General features: G+C 39.6%; 1 protein-coding gene across 1 annotated transcript in view; it reads right to left on the bottom strand.

Annotated features, from left to right (window-relative positions):
- The window catches only part of TNRC6C (trinucleotide repeat containing adaptor 6C), a 129,190-nt gene extending 105,572 nt beyond the window's left edge, over positions 1-23,618 (bottom strand). The window contains exon 1 of the mRNA XM_069482911.1: positions 23,583-23,618. The gene's annotated coding sequence lies outside the window, so the exon portion shown is untranslated. The remainder of the gene's footprint in view (positions 1-23,582) is intronic.
- Positions 23,619-24,242: the final 624 nt, after the last annotated feature.

Raw genomic sequence — 24,242 nt, 5'->3', positions numbered from 1 at the left:
GCATCAAATAACTTTTCTGCTGATCATCTTGGGTTTTCTGGGCATATAATCTATAAATAACAACCATCTTTTCCCCTTCTAATTTTTATTTCACGTTTTGGTACTCAGCATTCTAAGATCCCCCAAGATTCCTGGCCCCTGGTATATACATACCTTCCCCTAGTTACTCAATGAAACATGAATCTAAGTACTATCTGGGGAGAGTTTGCAGATGTAATTCAAACTCCAAACCAGTTGACCTTAAGACAGGGAGACTATCCAGGTGGGCCTGACCTAATCACATGAATGTTTTAAATCTGGGTTAGCAGTCGGAGACAGAGGAAGTCAGACGCTCAAAGTACCAGAAGGACTCGACACGCAGTTGCTGGCTGGAAGATGGAGCCTACAGGCAAGGAACACAGGTGGCCTCTAGGAGTTGAGGGGGACTCTACTGACAGACGGCCAGGAAATATGCACCTCAATCCCACAACTGCAAGGAACTGAATTCTGCTAACAACAAGAATGAGCTTGGAAGCAGATTCTTCTCCAGAGCCTCCACACGAGAATTCAGCCTGGCCAACACCTTTATCTCGGCCTTGGGATACCATGAACAGAGACCCAGTCACACCATGATAGATTTCTGGCCTATAGAACTATGAACTAACGTTGATTATCCTTTCAACCTCTAAGTTTGCAGTAATTTGTTATGCAGCAAAAGAAAACTACTACACCTGCCTTATTTGACTGGCCTAGATTTAGAGGGCAATGTTAAAGAAGATTAAAATATAGATAGTAATGTTGTTAGTAAGTGTTAGGAGTCAGGGAATAGTCAAGAGTCAGAAACCACACTAGTAATTTGAACAGGATGGATTTAATATAAAGATTTTGTTAACTGGTTAAAGGCAGTTACGTTTTTAGAGAGATAAAAAACAAAACAAAACAAAAAGAGGTCTTTAAGGGGTCCAGAGGGAGCAAATGCAGAAAGCATGTATGTACTAGCTCTAAGCTGCAGGTGTGTATGAGTAAGAAAGAAGCTAAGAACGTAGAAGAGGATCCCTCCCTGCAGGATGGGAAAGGGTGTGGCTGCTACAGAGCACACAGCTGGCCAGTAATAAAGAGACCTCACAGGGGGCACAGGTAAGAGTCAGCTGGTCCACAGGAGGCCCCTACTGGGAGATGGAGAAACTTCCTTGAGGGTAAGAGTTGGACAAACTGCTTCATAAGTACCACTGAGATGAGCACTGCAGGACTCGAGGACTCCCCTGTGACAGTCTGCTGACTGCTGCGCCAAAAACAAGCACACTGGAGGCAGGGAGCAAAGCCCCCTTTTCCCTCTCTTCCTCCTTACATTGTGCCCCTTCAGTGCTTTCTATCGACAAAGCCTAACATGAAGCCAGGGAGCCAAAGGGAAATGTTTACAGCCCAGCTCCCCCATCAAATGCAAGGCATAGATGGATTTGGATTCATACAGATTGGGAACTGAGCGACGAATTAATAATTGGCACAGTTCATCCCTTTGGCTACTTGGCTTCCATACGCACCCTCTATACACATTCGAATTTACATAGTAAGTATCAAAACAACTGTTTCCACCTAACAACATGCAGCTATCTTCTTGTACATGAAGATGTTCTCACCTTCTCCCCAATGTGAGTCGTCACAGTCCTAGCCATCATTGGCTATATTAACTGCTCCTTAAAATTCAGTTATCGTCCTGCTAAATATTCTATTCTCTAAAGTCAAACTGTTAACTTCCAATAATTTGTATATAAAATAAAGAAAAGAAAGAAAAGTTAATACATACAAACATAAGGATGCAACAAGAAAAACATGCTAAGTTACTACCATCCTCATTTCTGTAACTGTCTGTGAGGTCGCGGATAGTGCTCTGACTTTCTTCTTCCACCAGCAACCCATGTTTCCTTTGTCCCCAATCAGAGCCTCCGCTAGTCAGGGTTCTCAGGACGCGTGACAGGATGACGCAAATTTTCATTTCTGAAGGATCTAACTTAATAGATCTTTCTGGGGGTACTGCAGTTGATTACTCTTTTTTTTTTTTTTTTTTTGAGACAGAGTCTCCCTCTATTGCCCGGGCCAGAGTGCTGTGGCATCAGCCTAGCTTACAGCAACCTCAAACTCCTGGGCTCAAGCAATCCTTATGCCTCAGCCTCCCGAGTAGCTGGGAATACAGGCATGTGCCACCATGCCCAGCTAATTTTTTCTCTATATATTTTTAGTTGTCCAGCTAATTTTTCTTATTTATTTATTTTTTTTAGTAGAGACAGGGTCTCGCTCTTGCTCAGGCTGGTCTCGAACTCCTGAGCTCAAATGATCCACCCGCCTCGGCCTCCCAGAGTGCTAGGATTACAGGCGTGAGCCACCGCGCCCGGCCTATTACTCTTCAACACTGTGCATAGGAGTCCTCAGAGACACTCCAGAGAATTCCTTGAGTTACACTGTCCTCCTTGTTCCCACTGCATAGCATCACTCCATTCTCCCTTAGCAATCAGGAGTAAGCACTCCAGTCAACCTCTTTTCCAGCTGTTGGTTCAGTGGCATAAAGAGCCCCACATGGGTGGTAGCCTCATCTTTCAATTCAATGGAACCATTCTATGTCCTGTGGTAGAAACATTCCCAACTTGGAAAATAAGAACCCCAAATCCCAGGAGAGCTCAGAGTTGCTGGTATGGGAAGCAGAAATTGTTAGAGTGGGTTATTAAATATAGTAAGAGTGAGAGACTTCTTGTAGGGTTTTACCATTAAGTATAATATGGAAATTGCTCTGTGAGTTTACGTCATATTAAACAAATATCCTGCTCTTCCTAATTTGTGTCTAACAAAAGAAACAGGGATACTGAATTTATCTTTTCTCCTTTTGAGTCTGTTGATTTTTGTTTTTTGAAGCTATGTTATGAGGTGCATACATATATGTCTTACTAGATTGACTCATTCTTATGAAATTTCCTTTTTCATTTCTAGGGATGTGTCTTGCCTTAAAGTCCATTTTATCTGTTATTACTTAAATTGACCATCTCACTACTTAAACTTGCCCCACCTAGTCTATGTTTGTTTTTTTCTCTTGTCTTATTTTGGACAGTAAGTAGTTTTTACTATTCTACTTCCCCTCTCCTCTATTAGCTTTGCAGCTATAAATTCTCTTTCTATCCTTTTAGGGGCTATCCTTGAGTAGTTTTTCTCAACTTGAATTCCATGGAAAAATTATGTGCTGCAAAAAATACTGAGTGATTACTTTTTTTCAATTCTTACAAGGATGGTACATAGCTAGTATCATTCTAGACACAAAGAAGTTAATTCATGATATAAATGGATGACTTAGCACAGATATCTTAGTTCTGGCAGCTATTACAAAAATACCATAGACTGGGTGGCTTACACAGCGAACATTTCTCATAGTTCTGGAGGCTAGGGAGTCTAAGATAAGGGTGCCAGCATGGTCAGGTTCTGGTGAGGGCCCTCTTCCTGGCTCGCAGATGCTGTCTTCTCATACGGTGTCCTCATACGGTGGAGAGCACAGAAAAAGCAGCAACCTATTTTGTGTCTCTTCTTACAAGGGCACTAATCCCATTCACCGGGGCTTCACTCCTATGGACTAAATACCTCCCCGCAAAGGCCCCCACCTCCTAATACCATCATAGTGGAGGTTAGAATTTCAACATATAAATTTCGAGGGGGGACACAAACATTCAGCACACAACACCAAGAGGCTGGCAAACTTTTTCTATGAAGGGCTAGACAGTAAATATTTTGAGCTTTGTGGGCCACACAGTCTCTGTAGCAACTACTTGATTCTGGTGTTGTAGCATGAAAGCAGCCATAGACGATATGTAAACTAATGGCATGGTTGTGTTCCAATAAAACGTCATTTACTAAAACAGGTGGCAGGCTGGATTTGGCCTGTAGGCTGAAGTTTGCTGATCCTGTCCTTGAGCACTAGGATGTGTTTCTCTCATTAAACGTGGTTGAGAAAGACTTCTCTAGATATTACATCATGTGTCTCTGACTCATTAAAGTCTAATATAAATTAAAAAGACCTTAGGACATTTAAACTATATTTACCCTCTTCTAGCTTTTTGTGCTGCTGTTGTCATTTATTATTTTTACTGTTTCCTACAGTTAACATCACTATATATTTATTTATCTGCTTATCCTTTCCAGCGCTCTTCATTCCTTCCTGTATCTCCACGCCTCCATCTGGGATAATTTTCCCTCTACCTGAAGAAATTTCTTTATAGTTCCTTCAATGTGGATCTGCTGGGGATGAACTCTCTCAAGTTTTTGTCTGTCTGAAAATATCTACAGGCTACCTTCATTTTTGAAAGATACTTTTGCTTCATACAGATTTCTAGGTTGGCAGTTATTTTTTTGCAACATTTTGAAGATACTGTGCCATTGTCTTCTGATTTCCATTTCTTCACAGATCATCAGTGTTTATTACTGCTCCTTTGAAGGTAATGTGTAGTCTTCCTTTGGCTGACTTTTTCCCTTTGTTTTAGCAATCTTTCTCTTTTTTCCCCTTGTTTTTGTTTTGTTTTGTATTTATTCTGTTTAGGTCTCCAGTGATTCTTAAATCTGTGGCTTGATAGTTTGCATTAGTTTTAGAAGATTCTCAGTCGCTCTCTCTTTAAATATTGCTTCTGATCTAATCTTTCTCCTCTCCTGAGACTCCAATCACAAGTATTTTACATTTTTTAAAATGGCCCATTTGTCTCATGTATTTTTATTTTTATTTTCATTTCCATCCTTTTGTCTCCCTGTGTTTCAGCACAGATATTTTCTTCTGATCTTTCAGGTCACCGATTCTTTTTTCATTTGTGAGTACTCTACTGTTGCACCCTCCTATTAAATTCCCAGAGTTGTACTTTTCTTTTGAAAAATGTTCTTTTTTTAAATTGCTACATAGTAGATACACATATTTTTAAGGGTACATGTGATAATAGTCATATAATTTATAAAGATCAAATCAGTGTAACTGGAATATCCATCACCTTAAATATTTGTCTTTTCTTTATGCTAGAAACATCTGAATTATTCTCTTCTAGCTATTTTGAAATATACAATAAATTGTTGTAAACTATAGTTAACTTATATTGTACTATTCAATTACAGAATTTCCATTGAATATTTTTTCATAATTTCTAGTTTTCTGCTGAAATCCCCCATTTGTCATTTATTTTTTTAAACATACTAATGAACATTACTTTTTTTTCCTGTTTTTGTGACACGGTCTCACTCTGTTGCCCAGGCTGAAGTGTAGTGGCATCATAATAGCCTCACTGTGGTCTCAATCGATTCTCCTGCCTCAACCTCCTAAGCGGCCGGGACTACAAGCATGTGCCACCATGCCCGGATAATTTTTCTATTTTTTTGTAGAGGTGATGGCTTGCTATGTTTATGTTGCTCACGCTGGTCTTGAACTCCTGGCCTCAAGCGATGCTCCCGCCTAGGCCTTCCGAAGTGCTAGGACTACAGGCCTGAGCCACCATGCCTGGCCAATCAACATTACTTTCAGGTCCAAGTCTGATAATCCTAATATCTGGATCTCCTGTGGGAGACCCTATTGCCTGTCTTCTTTCTTAATTTCCAGTCTTTTTATGTGCCTAGTTTTTGCGTGAATGTTAGGTTTGCATGTAAAAAAACGTGGAGACAATCTGAGGCTCTGAACGATGCCATCCTCTAGAGATGAGGCATTTCCCTTCTGACAGGGCTTTAAGAGTAGGGTGAATCACTTTAATCTGTATGTCAGCTAATTCAAAACTGAGTTTCAGTTTTTATGAGGGCTGGATTTCAGGATAATTTTTAGGTTCACCATACACTTGGGGTGAAAAGTTAAGCGATTTTCTTGGAGGGGGGAATTTCAACTGAAAGCCTGGGATGTTTACCAGGGTCTTTCCTCCCCATCATCCCTGAACTCCAGTTTTTGTGCTGAAAACTCTACTCAGCTTCTTAACCTCAGCTTTCTGTTCAGCTTTTCAGTCATAGCTTTTAAGCTCACCTCTGAAGGGTCATGTGGTACCAAATGTTTATTCTGCCTATTTAGACCTCTGTCCTCTCTGGGATCTTGGCCCCTCAAAGTCCTCAATGTCCTTGTAGCTTCCAATGCCTACAAATAGTTGCTTTGTATCATCTACCTAAGCTTTTTTAGATCTTGGCAGCAGGGTTGGTCTGACACAGCTAGTCTGCCTTAGCCAGAAGCAGAAGTTCAAAAGGATATTGAATTCTACTGTATGACTTTCCAGGTAGCAACTGGGATAATCTTATGAATTTTCTTACTTGATCTACTACTGTAATGGAATGTTAGCAGAGCCTTGCCTTCCAAAGATAAACCTTACTTGGTCTTAACATTTTATTATTTTAATATGCTGCTGCATTTGTCTCAAATTCTCTTTAGAAAGAGGTTTTAAAGAAATAATATTAATGCCACTGAATTATGCTTTCTGATAAACTATTTAAGAGTCTCACGTTATATTTACGTGACAAAAATCTAAAGTTAGATTTTTGGGTATCATTTTTTTGTGTGTTTTTGGTATCATAATTATACCAGCTTCACAGAACAAGTTGGATAGTTATCCCTCTTTTTTTAAGTTCTGAGGCAATTTACATAATAAATATTAAAAAGTATGCAAGTTTGAAAAGGAGAAACTTTTTGGAGATAAATGCTTTTATAATTAAAATTTCTTCCTTGTTTTATTTAGGTTTTCTGGATTCCCAAAAGGATCTGTGACTATTTAAAAAGATACTGTCTTAGCACAAAGCTAGGGCTCAATAAACGCTGGTTTTCTTTTGATCTAAAAAGTTATCTTTTTGCTTTGCACCATGTCATTAAAAAAATTTACTGTTTCTGAGACAAGGATTTGCTTTTCATTACCCAAAGCTTTAAAATTACTGGAGATTAGGGATCTAGAAAAGATTATTAGTGGAACTGAAAATGGGCTATTATTGCCCACTACACTTTCCTTGTCACCTAAATCTCATTGAACTTTGAAGGGCGAGTTAGTATCAATAGAAGTCAGTACAGAAATCTAATACATATGAAGATTTAGTTATTGAATAAACCAAGCAATATTTACTGAATGCCTACTATGTATAATTCAATAAGCTAAGTTTTATGAAAAGATGAATTAAATATGAATCCTGCCTTCAAGGAGTTTGCAATCTAATAGAAGAAAGAAAATGTATACATATGTAACGGTGATAAAGGTTAGAAAGCCTAAATATCAGGATACAGATGTCACCTGGAAACATGTCATATAATGATTCATATAAATTGTATCCCAAGAATCAACGCATTAAACATTCTATATTTTTTTCTTTCACATACCTCTAAAATGAAGGGAAAAACCAAGCTCTATTTATAAACTCACCAAGTGACTGTATATTTCTTAGGTATCTGACCTTACTGAATAAAGCTTTACCTGAATAAATGACTTCAGGGATGAAGAAGCTAACCTCACCATATTATGATCATTAAATGCCACAGGAGACAAATTTATAAGCACTTCTGGAACCTTGACTGGGGCTTCTTTGTGTTAAATACAGTAAATTAAGTTGACAATCTGGCCATCACAAGAACAAATCTTAATAGTCTTAACAAAGAATACAAATCCAATCTCTATCCCCCATCTTTTGCTTGTAAGGGAGGCATCTCCATTTCCTGCTGGTACCACCGTCTTTCCAATGGTTGCTCAGTTTCAGAAACTTTGTTTCTTCTCCCCTACAGCACACTGCTTCACCCCTTCCCACCAACATACCTCAAACTTATGCTCATTATCTTGATTGTAGCAATGGTTTCACAGATATATGTGTGTATCGAAATTCACTCAATGGTATATTTAAATATTAATATGTGCAGTTTAATGTATGTCAGAAAAAAACCTTAATACAGGGGCTAAAAAAATAACCTCCCCAAGGTGATAAGATATTTGATTCCTTTGATACGTATTATTATCTTCACCACCTGAAGGTGTTTATTCCTGTTTTCACTGCCAACAGCAAGAGATGAGTGGAAGAAATGTTTTTCATCCTCCTTTGTATCATACTTAAATTTAGTCAATGGAGTAGTTTTTTAAAAAAATTCTGGTTACTTTAATTTGCCTTTCTTTGATTACTGACAAGATGAATTTTAAAGATACGTGTGCTTACTAATCTGTTTCACAAATTGTCTTTTCCTCTAATCATTTACCTGTGCCAAAAGGCACAAAACTAGTTTTCTGCAAGACGTGGGTTTGCACCCATGACTCTCTGATCTTAGGCAAGTCCTGCTACCTCTTTAGGTCTTGGTTTTCTCCTCTGTAAACTCTATAGAACTGTGAATTTTAAATAGTTTAAGTTAGTTAAGATTGACTCTTGGAAACACAGCAGATAAACAAGATACAATGTTTATCAATAATAATGTCGGTGCTAATCCATCACCACCTTGACTATACAGAACATTAAACACCAGTGGTAATATAAACCTAAAATAAAACCAAAAACACATACAAAAAAACCCCTAATATTTTAATAAAAAATGAGATACAAATGTCTGATAAGAAGTGTATACATTTTAACATGCATCAGAGCCTTAAGATATAAGGCTTGCTTTTTTTCCTCTCATAAAAAAAGATTTATAGTAAATTTCCAGGGTTATGCAACCATAACCATAATCCCATTTTAGAATATTTTCATCATCCCCCAAAAATCCCTTGTGCTCTTTTGCAGTCAGTCCTCGTTCTCATCCTCAGTCCCAGACAACCACAAATATACTTTTGGTTCCTGTAGATTTGCCCTTTCTGGAAATACGGCATAAATGAAATCTGGCTTCTTTCACTTAGTATGATGTTTTTGAGGTTCATCCATGTTCTAGCATGTATCCATGCTTCATTCTTTTTATTACTGAATAATATTCCATTGTATGGATGTACCACATTTCATTTATCCATTCATCAGCTGATGGTCATTTGGATTGTTTTCACTTATGGGCTATTATGGGTAACACACATGTTCAGGTTTTTGTGTGGCTACATTTTTATTTGTCTTGGGTTAAACAGCAGAGGAACTGCTGGTTTGTATGGTAAATTTATGTTTAACTTCTTAAGAAACTGCCAAATTGTTTTCCAAAGCAGCTACCCCAAGGAATTCCCACCAGCAATTATGAGGGTTTCCATTTCTCCACATCCTTGTTACTGTCTTTTTGATTGCAGCCATTCTTGTAGGTATGATGTAGTATCTCATTGTGGTTTTAATTTTCATTTCCCTAATGTCTAATGATGTTAAGCATCTCACGTGCTTATTAGTCATTTGCATATCTTCTTTGGTGAAATGTCTATTGAAATGCTTTGCCCATTTTTAAATTAGGTACTTTGTCTTATTATTGAGTTATGAGAGTTCTTGATATATTCTGAATACAAGTCCTTTAACAGCTACAATTTGCAAATATTTTCTTCTAGTCTGTGTTTTGTCTTTTCATTTCCTTAATGGTGTCTTTTGAAGCACAAAGTTTTTGTGTGTGTGCGTGGAGTCCAATTTATCAACTTTTTTGATTTATGGATCATGTCTTTGGTGTTGTACCTAAGAATTCTTTGTCTAACCAAAAGCCATGAAGATTTTCTCCTACTTTTTTCCTAAAGGTTGTATATAGTTTCAGTTCTTACAGTTAGGTCTATGATCCATTTTAAGTTAATTTTTGCATATGGCATAAGGTAAGAGTCTAACTCACCTTCTTGCATGAGGGTATCTAATTGTCCCAGCATCATTTGTTAAAAAGATTATCCTTTCCCAGATACCTTGGCACCTTTGTCAAAAACTAATTCACCAATAAATGTAAGGGTTTATTTCTGAACACTCATTTCTGATCTATTTGTCTATACATCTGTCCTTATGCCAGTACTACACTGTCTTAATTATTTTAGCTTCATAGTATGTTCTTAAATTAGGAATTTTAAGTCCTTTCTTTAAATCTATTATTTGCCAAAATTGTTTTGTCTATTCTAAGTCTTTTTTAGTTCCATATAAATTTTAGAATCAGCTTGTCAATTTCTCAAAAAAAAAAAAGCCTTCTGGAACTTTGATAGGGATGCATCAAATATATAGATCAATTTAGAAATAACTGTCATATTAACAATATTCAGTCTTCCCATCCATCAACATGGTATGCCTCTCCAATTATTTGGATTCCCTTTATCTCAGCAATGTTTTTGCAGTTTTCAGTGTAAATGTCTTTCTTTTGTTAAATTTATCCCAAAGGACGTAATTCCTTTTGATGCTATAGTCAATGAAATAGTTTTCTTAATTTCATTTTCAAATTGTTTACTGCCAGCATATATAGAAATACAAATGATTTCTGAATATTGATCTTGTATCCTGTGACCTAGCTGAACTTGTTTACTAGTTCTAGTAACTTTCTTTTTGGGGTTTCTTAAGGGTTTTATACATATAGAATCATGTCGTTTGTGGATAAGGATAAGGACAATTTTACTTCTTCCTTCCTAATCTAAATACCTTTTAATACTTTTTCTTACCTGACTGCACAGGCTAAAATCTCCAGTTCAATGCTAAGTAGAAGCGAACTTCTTGTCTTCTTACCAATTTTAGAGAGAAAGCATTCAGTAGTTCACCCTTAAGTATGATGTTAATTTACTGTTTCATATATTTTCCATATAATGCCCTTTATTAAGTTGAAGAAGTTCCCTTCTATACTCAATTTGCTGAAAGTTTTTATTATGAATGGGTGCTGGATTTTGTCAAATGCTTTCTGTGCATCTACTGAGATGATCATGTGGTTTTGTTCTTTATTTTATTAATATGATGTATTACATTAATTGATTTAGGATGTTAATCCCATCTTGCAGTCCTAGAATAAATCCTACTTGGTCATAAAAAGGTATAATCCTAGGCCGGGCGCGGTGGCTCATGCCTGTAATCCCAGCACTCTGGGAGGCCAAGGCGGGTGGATCGCTCGAGGTCAGGAGTTCGAGACCAGCCTGAGCAAGAGCGAGACCTCGTCTCTACTAAAAATAGAAAGCAATTATCTGGCCAACTAAAAATATATATATAGAAAAAATTAGCCGGGCATGGTGGCACATGCCTGTATTCCCAGCTCCTCGGGAGGCTGAGGCAGTAGAATCGCGTAAGCCCAGGAGTTTGAGGTTGCTGTGAGCTAGGCTGACGCCACGGCACTCACTCTAGCCCGGGCAACAGAGTAAGACTCTGTCAAAAAAAAAAAAAAAAAAGGTATAATCCTTTTTATATGTTGCTGGACTTGGCTTCCTAATACTGTATTTTACTGAAGATTTTTGTATCTACATTCACGAGGGCCACTGGGCTATAGTTTGTCTCGTGATGTCTTTGGCATCATGGTAATATTGGCTTCAAAGAATTCGCTGGGAAGTGTACCCTCCCCTCTTTTATCTTCTGGAAATGTTTGTGAAGGCTTGGTATTAATTCTTTATATGTTCAACAGAATTTACCCACGAAGATAAGACGACCTGTATTTTCTTTGTGGGAAGATTCCAAATCACTAATCCAATTTCTTTACTTGTTATATGTCCACTCAGATTTTCTATTCTTAAGTCAGTTTTGGTAAATTGTCTATTTCTAGGAATTTGTATATTTCATCTTAATTGTCTAATTTGTTGGCATAAAGTTGCTTATAGCATCTACTTTAATTTCTCTAATATCAATAGTTATGTCACCTCTTTCATTCTTGATTTTGGTAATTTGTGCCTTTTCTGCTCTTCTCTTGGTTAGTCTAGCTATAGGTTTGTCAATTTTGTTGATCTTTACAATTAACCAGCTTTTGGTTTTATTAAACTTCTCCACCGTTTTTATGTTTCTATTTCATTCATGTCCACTCTAATCTTTATTCCCTTTCTTTTTTTTTTCTTCTTGCTATCAGTTTAATTTGTTCTTCACTTTCTGGATTCATAAGGTGGAAGCTTAAGTTACTGACTTGAGAACATTCTCCTTTTCTAATATAGAAATTTAAAGTTATAATTTTCCTTCCTTGTACAGTTAGCATCACATTAATTTTAATGTTGTTTTCTTTTATTCAGTTCAAAATATTTTCTAATTTCCCCTTGTACTATCTTCTTTGATCTATGACTTATTTAGAAATCTCATTTAATTTCAGATGGACTGTACATGAAGAGAAAGAGGGGAGTCAAGGGGGATTCCCAAGTTTTTGACTGGAACAACTAGAAGGATGGCGGTACCCTGAGCCAAGGGGCGGGGAGTGCACGCAGGGCAGATGTGGAGACAAGAGGAGGAGTCCAGCTCTGCACCTGGTAAGTGGAAATGCCCACTGAACAGCCACGTGGAGATGGGGAGCAGACAACTGGACAGGCAAACGTCGAGTCTGGGGAGTAGTCCAGGCTGGTGATATAAACTGAGGAGTCTTCAAGTGAAGATGTGGTAAAGTCATAGGACTGAATGACATCAACCAAAGAGTGAGCAAAGAGAAAGTTTACCATGAATGAAGTTAGGCAAGTCTTCATAAAGAAGATTATTTTGATGTTAGGTATTTTAGGAAATTTAGAATTTGATCTGGCAAGGACAGAAGCCAATTCAAACATTCTATAATCCAAGGATGAGAAATAAATGTTATCATACGATACCTGTGACTAGGGGATACTTTAATGGCAGCCCTAATAGATTAATTTAGGGGATAACTTCAAGAGACCTAGGTCTCAGACAGACATTTTACAATATGGACATTAATGTTAGGCTTATTCCATATATATTTAATAAAATTACAACATTCTTAAATTAAATTGTCCTTGTTACTAAAGAGCTTTACTCTCTCTCACCTATTTTTTCTATATCCATATGCCTCTCTACCAATCTCAGTCATTTAACATATATTTCTTCTGAAAACTATGATACCAAAGTAAAGAAGCAAAATTGTTAGCCTTCCAACCAGAGAGCCAAATAATGAAACAAAAGATAATATGCTTATCCCAAACCAGGTGTCTGAATTTCCTTACCTTATAAGTCTTTAAGGGTTTACAACACTCCATTCCTTCAAACTTCTTGTGTTGAAGAACCGGAAGAAAGATATAATGCAGAAGAAAAATAGGTCAAGTGAGAGAAATTGCTTTCCGACTGACACTTGAGATTAAATAGGAAGTAGCTGAATTAGATAGAAGAAAGACAGTTATCACCCATTCATATTGCTGCTCTTATATATCAAAGGAAGCTACTTCTAGCTTACCCTATTAACTAAGGCATTCCAGTTTCAAGGTGACACAGATTTTTACAGAAACGTCTTCCCACTTTTTACAATTTGGATCAAAACCAGAATCCCTTTAAATGGGCTTAAATTTTTCAGTAACAGTTATTTTCAAATAATGCTCCAAGAAAAACTTGCTGCTGTGGCAGAGAAAAAAAAAAAAGTAATCCATGAGATCTATATGTTTCTCTCACATGTATACTGCCCCCTAAACTGCCTTCTGCATACCAGAGTTAGAAATCAGAGAGAAAAGAAAATTTATAGCAGGATTTTCAAATAAAAATCGTAATTCTTATAAACATGTTAAATTAGTTTTTCTTTTACATTTTTAGAGCCCAAAGTAATATTATTAGGGGCTACGAACTTCCAGCCCATTAGATACATGTAACATTTGATAATTTTTATTATTAATAGGTCAGATGCCACAGACCAATCTGGGGCCTCAAAGATTGATCAGATCTCTAAAGATAATGAAAATCACTTGGTCTGTCCAATGAGGTGGTACAACAGAGCAGTTAGGAGCACAGCCACTGCAATCAGGCAGCCTGACTTCAAAGTGCCTCAGTTTTCTCATCTATAGAGGAGAATAAATGAAATAATATATTAAGTGCTCTGCACTTGGCACATGACAAACACTTAATAAACTATTGTTACTGTGAAGTATGAAATCCTTTCACCAGCTGTGGGTTGGTATCTTCAGTGCTAACAGGCTTAGCAACACAATACATAGAAAGCAAGCAGACTGTTCACCCTATTGTCTAAAACAGGCCTTTACTCCCATCTCTTAAGTGCAAAGTTTCAGGAGGGCAAATGGAAAAAAAAAAGGAAAAAGTTGTGCCAAAGATAAATAAAAAACAAGGGAAAATAATGAGAACTTTTTTTTGAGACAGGGCCCTGCTCTGTCACCTGGGCTCAGAGTGCAATGGCATCATCATAGCTCACTGCAGCCTCAAACTCCTGGGCTCAAGTGATCCTCCTGCCTTAGCCTCCCAAGTAGCTGGGGCTACAAGCGCGTGCACCATCACGCCTGGGTAATTTTTCTGTTTTTTGTAGATATGAGGTCTCGCTATGTTGCTCAAGCTAGTCTCGAACTCTTGGGCTCAAGCAATCCTCCTGCCTTGGCCTCCTAAAGTGCTAGGATTACAGACATGAGCCACTGCAAACATAATGAGAACTTATTTTGAGTGGTCCTAAAGGCTGAATGAGAACTTATTTTGAGTGGTCCTGAAGGCTGAATTCTGAAACGGATGTTCACTTATTTAACATTTAGTTGGAAAATCACAAGTTAAAGAGAAGAAATCATTTTCTTAGGATTCAGGATCTATCTAATCAAAATTTTGCCATCTAAGGTTAAATAAGCTATTTAAATAATTATACCTCAAATTTTTGTTAAAGGAGTACTTAACTTATGAGTAAACATAAATTGATTTCAAGAAAAAGAATATTGGCAATATCTTTTTAAAATCCTTTTATTTCCAGGGTCCCCCCTAAAGGAGAAGAGAATAGTAAGTTTAGTGTATGCTAACCAGACAGTCTGGCTTGGCCAGGCTAGTTTCTAAAGATTGTCATCAAATCTATGAAAGCCAAACCAGGAGTTATTTTGTAACTTTTCTATTGTACCTAAAATTTTAATGTCCATAAGAAATGTCACATATTATTTCTTCACAATTTGATCAGCAGCACTTACTAGCAGTGCCCCACGGCCTTAAGAAAAGGAACTGCCCATCCCTACAGATACCCACAAAAAAGGCAGCATAAGGAGCCCCAGTGGTCACAACTGTTAAGATGGACTCACGCTCCTAACTCCCCTCAAATCTGCAGATGCAGCCCCACATGCTGGGCTGACTAGCTGAAAATATGGTTGTTTATTATCCTAAAAGACTGAATATGGGAGAAAAGTGCTCACTTATCAATCCCCTCTTTTCCCCCCTTGATTTGTGGAAGCAACATCTCTGAAGAAATAGACGACTCAAAATAAAACTGAAATTTTAAATCTTAATTTCTACAAAATGCTTTAGATATTTTAGAAATTACAAAGATGAACATGTTAAGATCCCTGCTAACAAATAACTCAAATCTAAAGAAATGGCTGGGTGCAGTGGCTCATGGGGAGGCTTAGGCAAGAGGATTGCTTGAGGTCAGGAGTTCGAGACCAGCCTGAGCAAGAATGAGACCCCATCTCTACAAAAAATAGAAAAATTAGCCAGGTGTTGTGGCAGCACCTGTAGTCCCAGCTACTCAGGAGGCTGAGGCAGGAAGATAGCTAGAGCCCAGGAGTTTGAGGTTACAGTGAGCTACAACACCACCACTGTACTCTACCCAGGGCGACAGAGCGAGACTCTGTCTCGGAAAAAAAAGAAAGAAAGAAAGAAACAAACAAACTAAAGAAATAATCAAAATAATAAAGGTTTTTTTTTGCAAAGCACTAATCTGCAATGGACTATGCTAAGATTTTAAAGTCTAAATTGAATAGGAAAGAATAAATAATGCTCAATCAATTAAATACAAAACCATAATATATACAAAAGTACAACAGTGGCTGAGATTCTTCTTTGTACCTGACTGTGGTAAAACAAAAAATATTTTTATTTGTTTCAAAGTCTACCCACTCCACTCTGCAGGAGTAAGAAAAGAATCAGTTATTCTTTAAGTTTAAGGAATCCATTAAAGTACTAGTAACTTCAACACAACTACAACTAACACTGCTGTACTATTTATATTACAATTGGATCTTATGTTTCTTTGAAATTTTGAAGACTTTTCTGTCAATACCCATATCCATAAAGTTTACAATATATCTGGGACTGTTACATAAAGTCTGAATTAAGAATTTTTTATGGGTATGATACTAAGAAAATTCAATTTCATTGACAGTATTCACCATAATTAACAGCAGAACCCTATTATTACAGGGCTCATTACATACTTGGATTTATGCTGTGAGTCAAATCTCTACCCCAGAACACAACCTCATACAATAAACTCTCCTAAAATTGTTACCTATGTGTCATCTTTCCCCATCAGCATCTAAAAACAACACAATGTGTATATTTAACCAAACATTTTAACAAAGCCTCTCTGGCATTCTAGGAGCAGCAGCGAGTAGTATCATTGTGTCCTGCTGATTCTTCCTAGTACCTTTTCAGTCTGACCCTACCAGTATGCTCGTCCAGGCTTGCATCATCTTACACGGACAACTACAACAGCCATAGTTTTAACACTATCTCTCTGCTCAAGGAAGTTTCTAATCTACCACTTGGTCATGTCATGACCCTCAACAACCATCAATTGTTCCTAACAAGCCAAAGAATCACGGTTCTACCAGATATGGCCCCTTCTAAAGCTTACTGCCAACACAAAACCTCCACTTACAGCTAGGCCTCAGTGCTCATTTATTCAATAAATATACCAAGTCCCAACTATGTCCCAGCCATTAAGTTACACACTTTACAAAATGTTCCCCATTCGTCTCTCCTTGTAGACTATTCCTTCCATCCAAGCAAATTCTACCAATCTTTCAGAACCCATCCAACCCACATGCCTCTTCTCTCATCTGAATGACTGGGCACTATTTCTTCTTGCATTTTCCAAAGTCCGTCCCATTGAAATAAAAGGTGGTATGAAGGGAAAACAACATTCACTCGTCACATAAGCTTGGGAAATATCGGACTAATAAAGGTAAATACATTTCTTTTGCTGATGGAGTTCTCAGAGCATCCAATATTTTGATATGTATCCTTAAGACAGTAGATATGGTATATGGCTATATAATTATATATTACCTTGGATTTTTATTAACTTTTAAATATATGTATGTGGCTTCCTTCACAACATTTATTGCTATCTCTCTATTTTATTTTTTTTTTTATTTTTTTTTGAGACAGAGTCTCACTCTGTTGCCCAGGCTAGAGTGAGTGCTGTGGCGTCAGTCTAGCTCACAGCAACCTCAAACTCCTGGGCTTAAGCGATCCTACTGCCTCAGCCTCCCGAGTAGCTGGGACTACAGGCATGCGCCACCATGCCCGGCTAATTTTTTGTATATATATATTTTAGTTGTCCATATAGTTTCTTTATATTTTTAGTAGAGACGGGGTCTCACTCTTGCTCAGGCTGGTCTCGAACTCCTGACCTCGAGCGATCCACCCACCTCGGCCTCCCAGAGTGCTAGGATTACAGGCGTGAGCCACCGCGCCCGGCCTATCTCTCTATTTTAAACAACTTGTTTGGTGTCTGTCTCTCTCCCTCCCACTAGTACGATAGCTCTGGGAGGGGAGAGAAAAGCCAATCTCCTTCACTGTGGCCACTGAACACAGAAAGCATAAAGTTTTGTGCAAGAATGATGTGACCAGGCTTGGGCTTTAGAAGACAGTACAGTGGAATGACAAAGAGCTCAGGCACTGGCATCAGAGGTCCTAGACAACATTTATTAAGGCTCTGATTTTGGGCAAATTATTCAACTTCCATCATCCATAACTCCTCATCTGTAAAATGAACACAACAACGGTACCTAACCTACAAGTTACTGTTGACGAATGGATGAGTTAATACACATAAAGTGCTCAGAACGCATTCAGTTAATACTGGCAGCTGGATCAGTGTGACACAGAACAAAAGGAGAGACTAATTAAGAAGCCATTAAAATAATCCAAGCTATTTCCACATGTGACGGCTTTGAAGTATATGTTTGAGTTCAAATTTTGGCTTCACTTCCTATAAGCTGCAGGTATTGTGGAAATTACTTCCTTCTCTGTGCCTCTGTTCGTTTATGTATAAAATGGTAATAATAAAAGCAACCACTCCGCAGGACTGTCGTGGGATTAAATAAGCTAATACTCACGTCCTTGGCACACTATCACAAAGTAAATGCTCCAAGATTATTTTTAAATGGAGATCTGGTTACCTGAGAGGATGCTTTCTGACCTCTCCCACTCCCAACTCACAGTTCCCAATTGTCCTCAGTGACTCAGAGGTACTTGGTCCCACAAAGGCATCACTTCTTCCCTCGCGGTGCATCAGCCCACAGCCTCCGGAGGAACAAAGACTGTCAAATTCCCTCCCTACACTCTTGGCCCCTCCCCTCTGCATTTCATATTTCACGTGTAGCGTGAGAAAAATATAATGTGATCCAAGGAGTAATTTTACATCTCCCCCACTGTAATTTCTGAACAACTCTGTTGTCAACATCTTCTCACAGCAAGAATGGTAGGAAAGGTGATAGCGTGCCTATGTTGCCATTTCCCCATTTCAGATCTTAGTTTAATTCCTGGTTGTTATTTTAACTTAGGTTTTTCCTGCTTATTAGAAGAGTAATTAAAAAGAAATTATCTTTGTGAATAAAAAGTAAACAATACCTTTGCTGGGCTCAATCAAGCACCTGATTTTAGCTGTGAGATCCTATTCTTACTAAGCTAGATGGCACATATAAAATGAAGTAAACAAAGCACACACTCCCAAATAACCACTTTGGCACTAACTTGCATTTGGCACTAGTCACTTACATCAAGACAATCTGCATGTCAGTAAAGGACTCAACCACAGATAGGAGTTATCTAATTGCTGTGAATAATTTGACTTGATATTGAGATAAGGTAGGTCTGCAGTTCAAGCCTTCTGAGGAAGGATGTTACAAAGATATAAGACTGTTAATTTCTAAAATGGTCTGAAGAAGGAAAACAGAGGGGGTCTTCAGATTAAAGAGAAAAGACCTGTTCAGGTGTCTGTATTCTGGAGAACCACAGGGGATCACCTGGATCTATACAATAGACGTTGGTCACAGAAAACACTATAAGCTTACAACGATGCTGAGCTGACGTACACTATTTCATTTTTGTGGAAAAAATTTAAAAATTTGTGTTAAAGAAGTTTATGAGGAAAGTAAAGTAGAAACGGAGCCACGTCAGACCAATCTATCCCACGGGCTCTCTAGAAGACAGATTCCAGGTGACTCCCTGGGCCACATACACTGTGTGTGGCCTAGTGGCTTGGTGATCAGAAGTGTCTCTAGACAGGTTGTTCTCCAACAGAAAAATGTTGCAACAAAAAGGCAAATAAAGAAGGAGACAGTGGAACACACAACTCTATACTCCTTATATTCAAATCCATTGGCTCACAAGAGGGCCATATATTCATATATAAGCAGACATATATTCTTGCCCATCCTTAATCATTACTATACTTTAGAAACAAAGTCCCAATGCATAGGTGCAACTCAGAGAGACACAGAGAATATTAAGAGTTCAAAATAGCAGTGAATGCTGCTTTCCCAAAGCCATTCCTTCTGCTGTGGTTTGCCACCACGGAGGGCTCAGGAGAGTGCGAACAACTATCTGTGCTACAGCAGTGATGTTTTATGGCTGGATGCCCAGATTGTCTAGCTCTGCACACAGCTCTATAGTCTGTTGAGGGCTACAGAGGAAGAATGCATGCTTAACAAACAGCTCTCCATCCCTGCAATAGTTTCTTCAGTCTCTGAAAACATCTGACATCAAGAAAAGAATTCATTTTTAGTAAAACTCCAAAACTGGCACAAAGGGTAGGGATTTTCACCATGTTTTTAACATGTAAAACCTTTTTATATCCTAGTTAGAGAATTAAAAAATACATACTCTAATTTTCATTTAATAAGTTAACAGTTCAGATGCATAATCTGTACAACAGAAAACTTGCATGATTATTTTAATTGAGTTATTCAAACAAGTTCACTGGGCAAGAATTATACATTCCTTGGTTTCATTATCACATATACACTCCCTACACAAGATTATATAGTTATTTCTGACAAGTAACCTTCATATTTTTAAGTAATTATATTCTTGAAAAGTTGTCTATAAGCTGAAAATTTATAATGTATCTCTATTGCATTAAAGTCTATCTAAAGAAAACTTATTGTAATATCATTTTGTAAAGAATGCCCTCCTCATGACTGAACAATTATTTAAAAGCTCATCTGTAAAAATTTAGATAGTCATAATTAGACTGGCTTATAGCAAAACCATGTAAAATCTACACCCCAAGATATTAGCCAGTTCTTGACATTCTGCTTTCCCTACTCAAATCTATGGCATCTTCAAACAAAATTATTAAGACGTTAAGTATCTTAATTAAGCAACTAAAATCCAGTCACTTTCACTGTGAATCCAGTTACCATGCAAGGGAACCTAGAGACTGAGTCACCAATATTCTTCACAAGATTTCCTTACTGCTCACATAAAACACTGGAAGATCCTCTGAGATAGAGATGGATGAGAAAAAACCCATTTGTCTCAAAATCATGAGAAAGAAGCCAAAACAATTTCAATCAAAACAAAACAAAACAAAACAAAAGAGATAAAAACAAAGTTACCTGGTTCTTCCCTGCTTACATGGAACCTTTTCACGCTCTGCCTGTTCAGGGCTCCACCTCCTGCTCCCTCAACCTACCCTTCTCCCATTCCAAGGGCATCTATAAATCTGTCCCTGGTCTCCTCTCTGTTTCTCATGCCTTCCCCATGGGCTTCAGCTGCTCTGGCAAAGTAATTTTTGCTTCCTCCATCCCCAAATCTTAATTGTCTCCTATGTTATTCAGATATATGGAATAGCCTAGACTTCACTGCCAATCTGTTGTCTTTCTTAGAAAATCTTCTCAAATATCACCCTAGCACAATAAACCCTGACGTGGTAAGTAGTAATTTAAAAATAAGCATGCAATCTAATGAATCCAATTCCTACAGAGGAAGGCCCCAAAGACTCCAAAACAGTCTTTAAAATGATTCTTTGGCCTTAAAAGGCAAGTTGTTAGGGAACTTATATGATGCCAAAGACTCTATATACTCAAATCAAATAGTGGATAAATAAACTGACTTCCACTAGTAGTCCTTTTTAAAAACGTCAAGTTGGCCTCACTTTCCTGGGTTGAGCAAGAGTAAGTTTACAGTCAGGACCTCATCCCCTCACTTGGAGTTGGGAGGTAATGCAAATACCCCATTCTCAGCCAGCACTGCAGGAATTTTATCTTTCATTTCTTTCTAACTGAAAGCTCTCTTCACTAAGGAAAAAGGCTGTCCTACTCCAGCCCTGACCACCTCCTCTGGCTTGGTTTTGGAAGTGAGACAGATGAAAGCATTTGGAAAAGCACAAATTTATAAGTAAAGCTGGCTGTTTAACAAAAAAGTGGTGGTGGTGAGAAATACTATAATTTGAAGTTTCATACAATCCCCAAATGACTTATTTTTTAATCATTGAATGTCAAATGAAACAGTTTATCCCATTTTCCCTTCACAATCATCATCCTAATGGCAACTATTTATTCCAAAATTCCTGAGCCAACTAAGTATAAATACAAATCTGTTACAAAATAATCTTTGTTAAAGTGTTAAAACGTATGCTACTTGAAAATATAACAATAAACATCATAAGGAGGAAAATCTAAAATCAACATATACATAAACTCCAGGTTACTACCAGAATATTTAAATGCCAGATTCCTAAGTGAAATTATTAAGATTAAACCTTGGGACAATCTCAGTGTTAACCTTATTTAATTTCATACCTTAATAGTAAAACCAAGGTAAACGGTCAGCAAGGTCTTTGGTTTGGACAAGAAGCATACAAGTAAAGAGTTAAAATCAGATGCTTGTAATAAACCCAAATCCATGTGTATTTATATTCTACTGTTACCGTTTTCTGAGCTAACAATTTCTCCTAACCCAATGTGTGAAAGAAAAACAGATTCTAAGAATCTCTATTCTTATGAAAATATTAAAAACTTTCCGTGGGGGGAGGGGGGACCCTCTTGGCATCGGTAAACAAAGTTACAACTATTCACATCATTACTTTGGTTTGTAAACACAAACAAAAAATTAATTCAGATAACATAACTAAACTAGTCAATTTAAAAATCTCATTTTGCATTATTTTTCCCAACAAAGCATCCTGGAGATACCATACTGAAAAATGTTCAAAGACTATCACCACCTCTGTTGTTCTGGAATAATGTAAATTTCTTCAAGGTGCCCTCTGCCAACCAAGTTCATCTGGCCTGGGGCCAAGTTTTATCATTTATTCTTTCACATAGCACTGAAGGAAGTCTGGAATCCATGAATGTAATTGTCAGCACCCCCTCCACATTTCAAACTGGCCAGCACTGTCTTCTGAAATCACTCAACCCACGTTTCCACTGTGTCAACTCATTCACACAGTTATTCGATTCTAAATGTAGGAAATAACTTGCATAGAATAAGCCCTATGCAGGGTCAAGCCACATTCAGAGATGTACCACCTCTCAGGGATAGTCACAAGCTGGCCGAAGTACATCAACGTGAACACCAGATACACAAGAAAAAACCGAACCTGGGCAAACACAATGGATGATGCCAGTAAGAAGACTCCAACTTGCAACTCCTTAAAGACGCTGAAGTTGGACATCTACAAGAGCACCATTTTGAGTTCAGAATCTGCAATTCACGCCTAGAAATAACCGAGCAGACCACTTAAATGGAGGTTTCATCTGGCAGAGGTAAAGGTTTGAGACAACTCAACTAATTACGTACAGAAGCACCAATACCATCAGATGCCTCCAAATGCAATAGGTGCAGCCAAGATTTAGCGGCTCCTCCTCCCTACCTCCCAGCACAACATCCAGGCAGCAATCCTTCATCTTTGCTAACATTCCTGAAGCTCCGTTTAACGTGCATGCCAATTCTTTTTTCGCCAGGTTAACACACAGCGAACCCCTCTATTCGTATCTGCACATTTTAATAGCTACGAATCAATTAGTTAAATCTCATCCACAAGGTAAAGGTGCAAATAAGGCATCGCTTAAAGCAGAGGTGCCAATGAGGCGCTCGGGTTGCGTTATCTGATCACAGGGCAGATGTTGGACGGCTCGTTTTCCTCATACGCATCACTCCGCAGTCCGCAGGACCGTTAGGAATCCACCTGATTCCAGACCCGCCGAAAGCCCAGGGGTCTTTTTCTGCTCAACCAAAGAACGCCCTTGGTTTTCCTCTTTCCGCAAACAACAGGGCTGGAGCCCTAAACAGAAGCACCGCGGCTTCGTGCATGCCATCAGAAATGCAAAATCTGCAGGCGCTCCTTCAGAGGACCGAATTTCACCCATTGCATTAATTTAAATGGGGGGGGGGGCTGATCTATTTTCGAACCATCCATTCCAATCACGTTCAATTATGCTGCACACGAGACGTTTGCACAGCTCCCCGGCACACGCACACGCGCCCGTCCCCGGGCCGCTCCTGCGGCACCTCCTCAGCCTGCAGGCCCGGCCAGGGGGTCGCTCGAGGCCGGCGCCCGCTCCGGCTCGGCTCGGCTCGGCCGAACAAAGGGTCCGCGAACCTCCGGGCAAAGTTGCCGCGGCGAAGAGGGGGCGGGCGGCCGCGCTCACCTGGGCTCCGTCCCCGGCAGCGGCGGCGGCGGCGGCTCCGCGGGGCTCCGGCGGCGCGGGCCTGGCGGCGGCGGCGGCACAAACGGCCGGGCGGCCTCGGGAGCTCTCGGGCGGCGGGGGCCCGCTCAGCGCCGGCGCCGCGGGCTCAGGTCCCGGCGCGGGCGGCAGCGGCGGCGCGGGCGGGTGGGCGGCGGCGCGTCCCGGCAGGTCCAGGTCCGGCCCCGGCGACGCCGCGACGCGCCTCCTTCTCGCGCCTGCAGGACGCGGCTCTGGCGCGGCCCCGGTCCGAGGCGGCGGCGGCTGCGGGCGGCTGGGCGCGGGGCCGCTCCGCTCCCTCCGCCTCCGGCTCGGGCAGGCCCGCAGCGGCGGCGGCGGCGGGAGCGCGGCGGGCGCGGGGGCGGCCCTGTCAGGGGGCTGCGGGGGCGGCCTGGGCGGCGCTCAGGGCTGCGCGGCGGCGGGGCCGGCGGCGGCGGCTGCGGCTCTCGGGGCCGTCGCGCTGAGGTGCGGAGCTGCCACCGCGGCCATCTTGTTGCTCTAACTGACAAGAACCCCCCCTCCCCCCGCTTCAACCAGACGGGGCGCTCGCGCCCCCTTCCCCGCCCGGCGCTGGCCTCCAACAGGAAGTCGTCCCGGCCCCTGGCACGTGACTACCACCGCATC

This window comes from Eulemur rufifrons, chromosome 9 (assembly GCF_041146395.1).
Source record: "Eulemur rufifrons isolate Redbay chromosome 9, OSU_ERuf_1, whole genome shotgun sequence".
Lineage (NCBI taxonomy): Eukaryota > Metazoa > Chordata > Mammalia > Primates > Lemuridae > Eulemur > Eulemur rufifrons.
The sequence above is the reverse complement of the archived record's forward strand: the minus strand, read 5'-3'. Positions and strand labels throughout refer to the sequence as shown.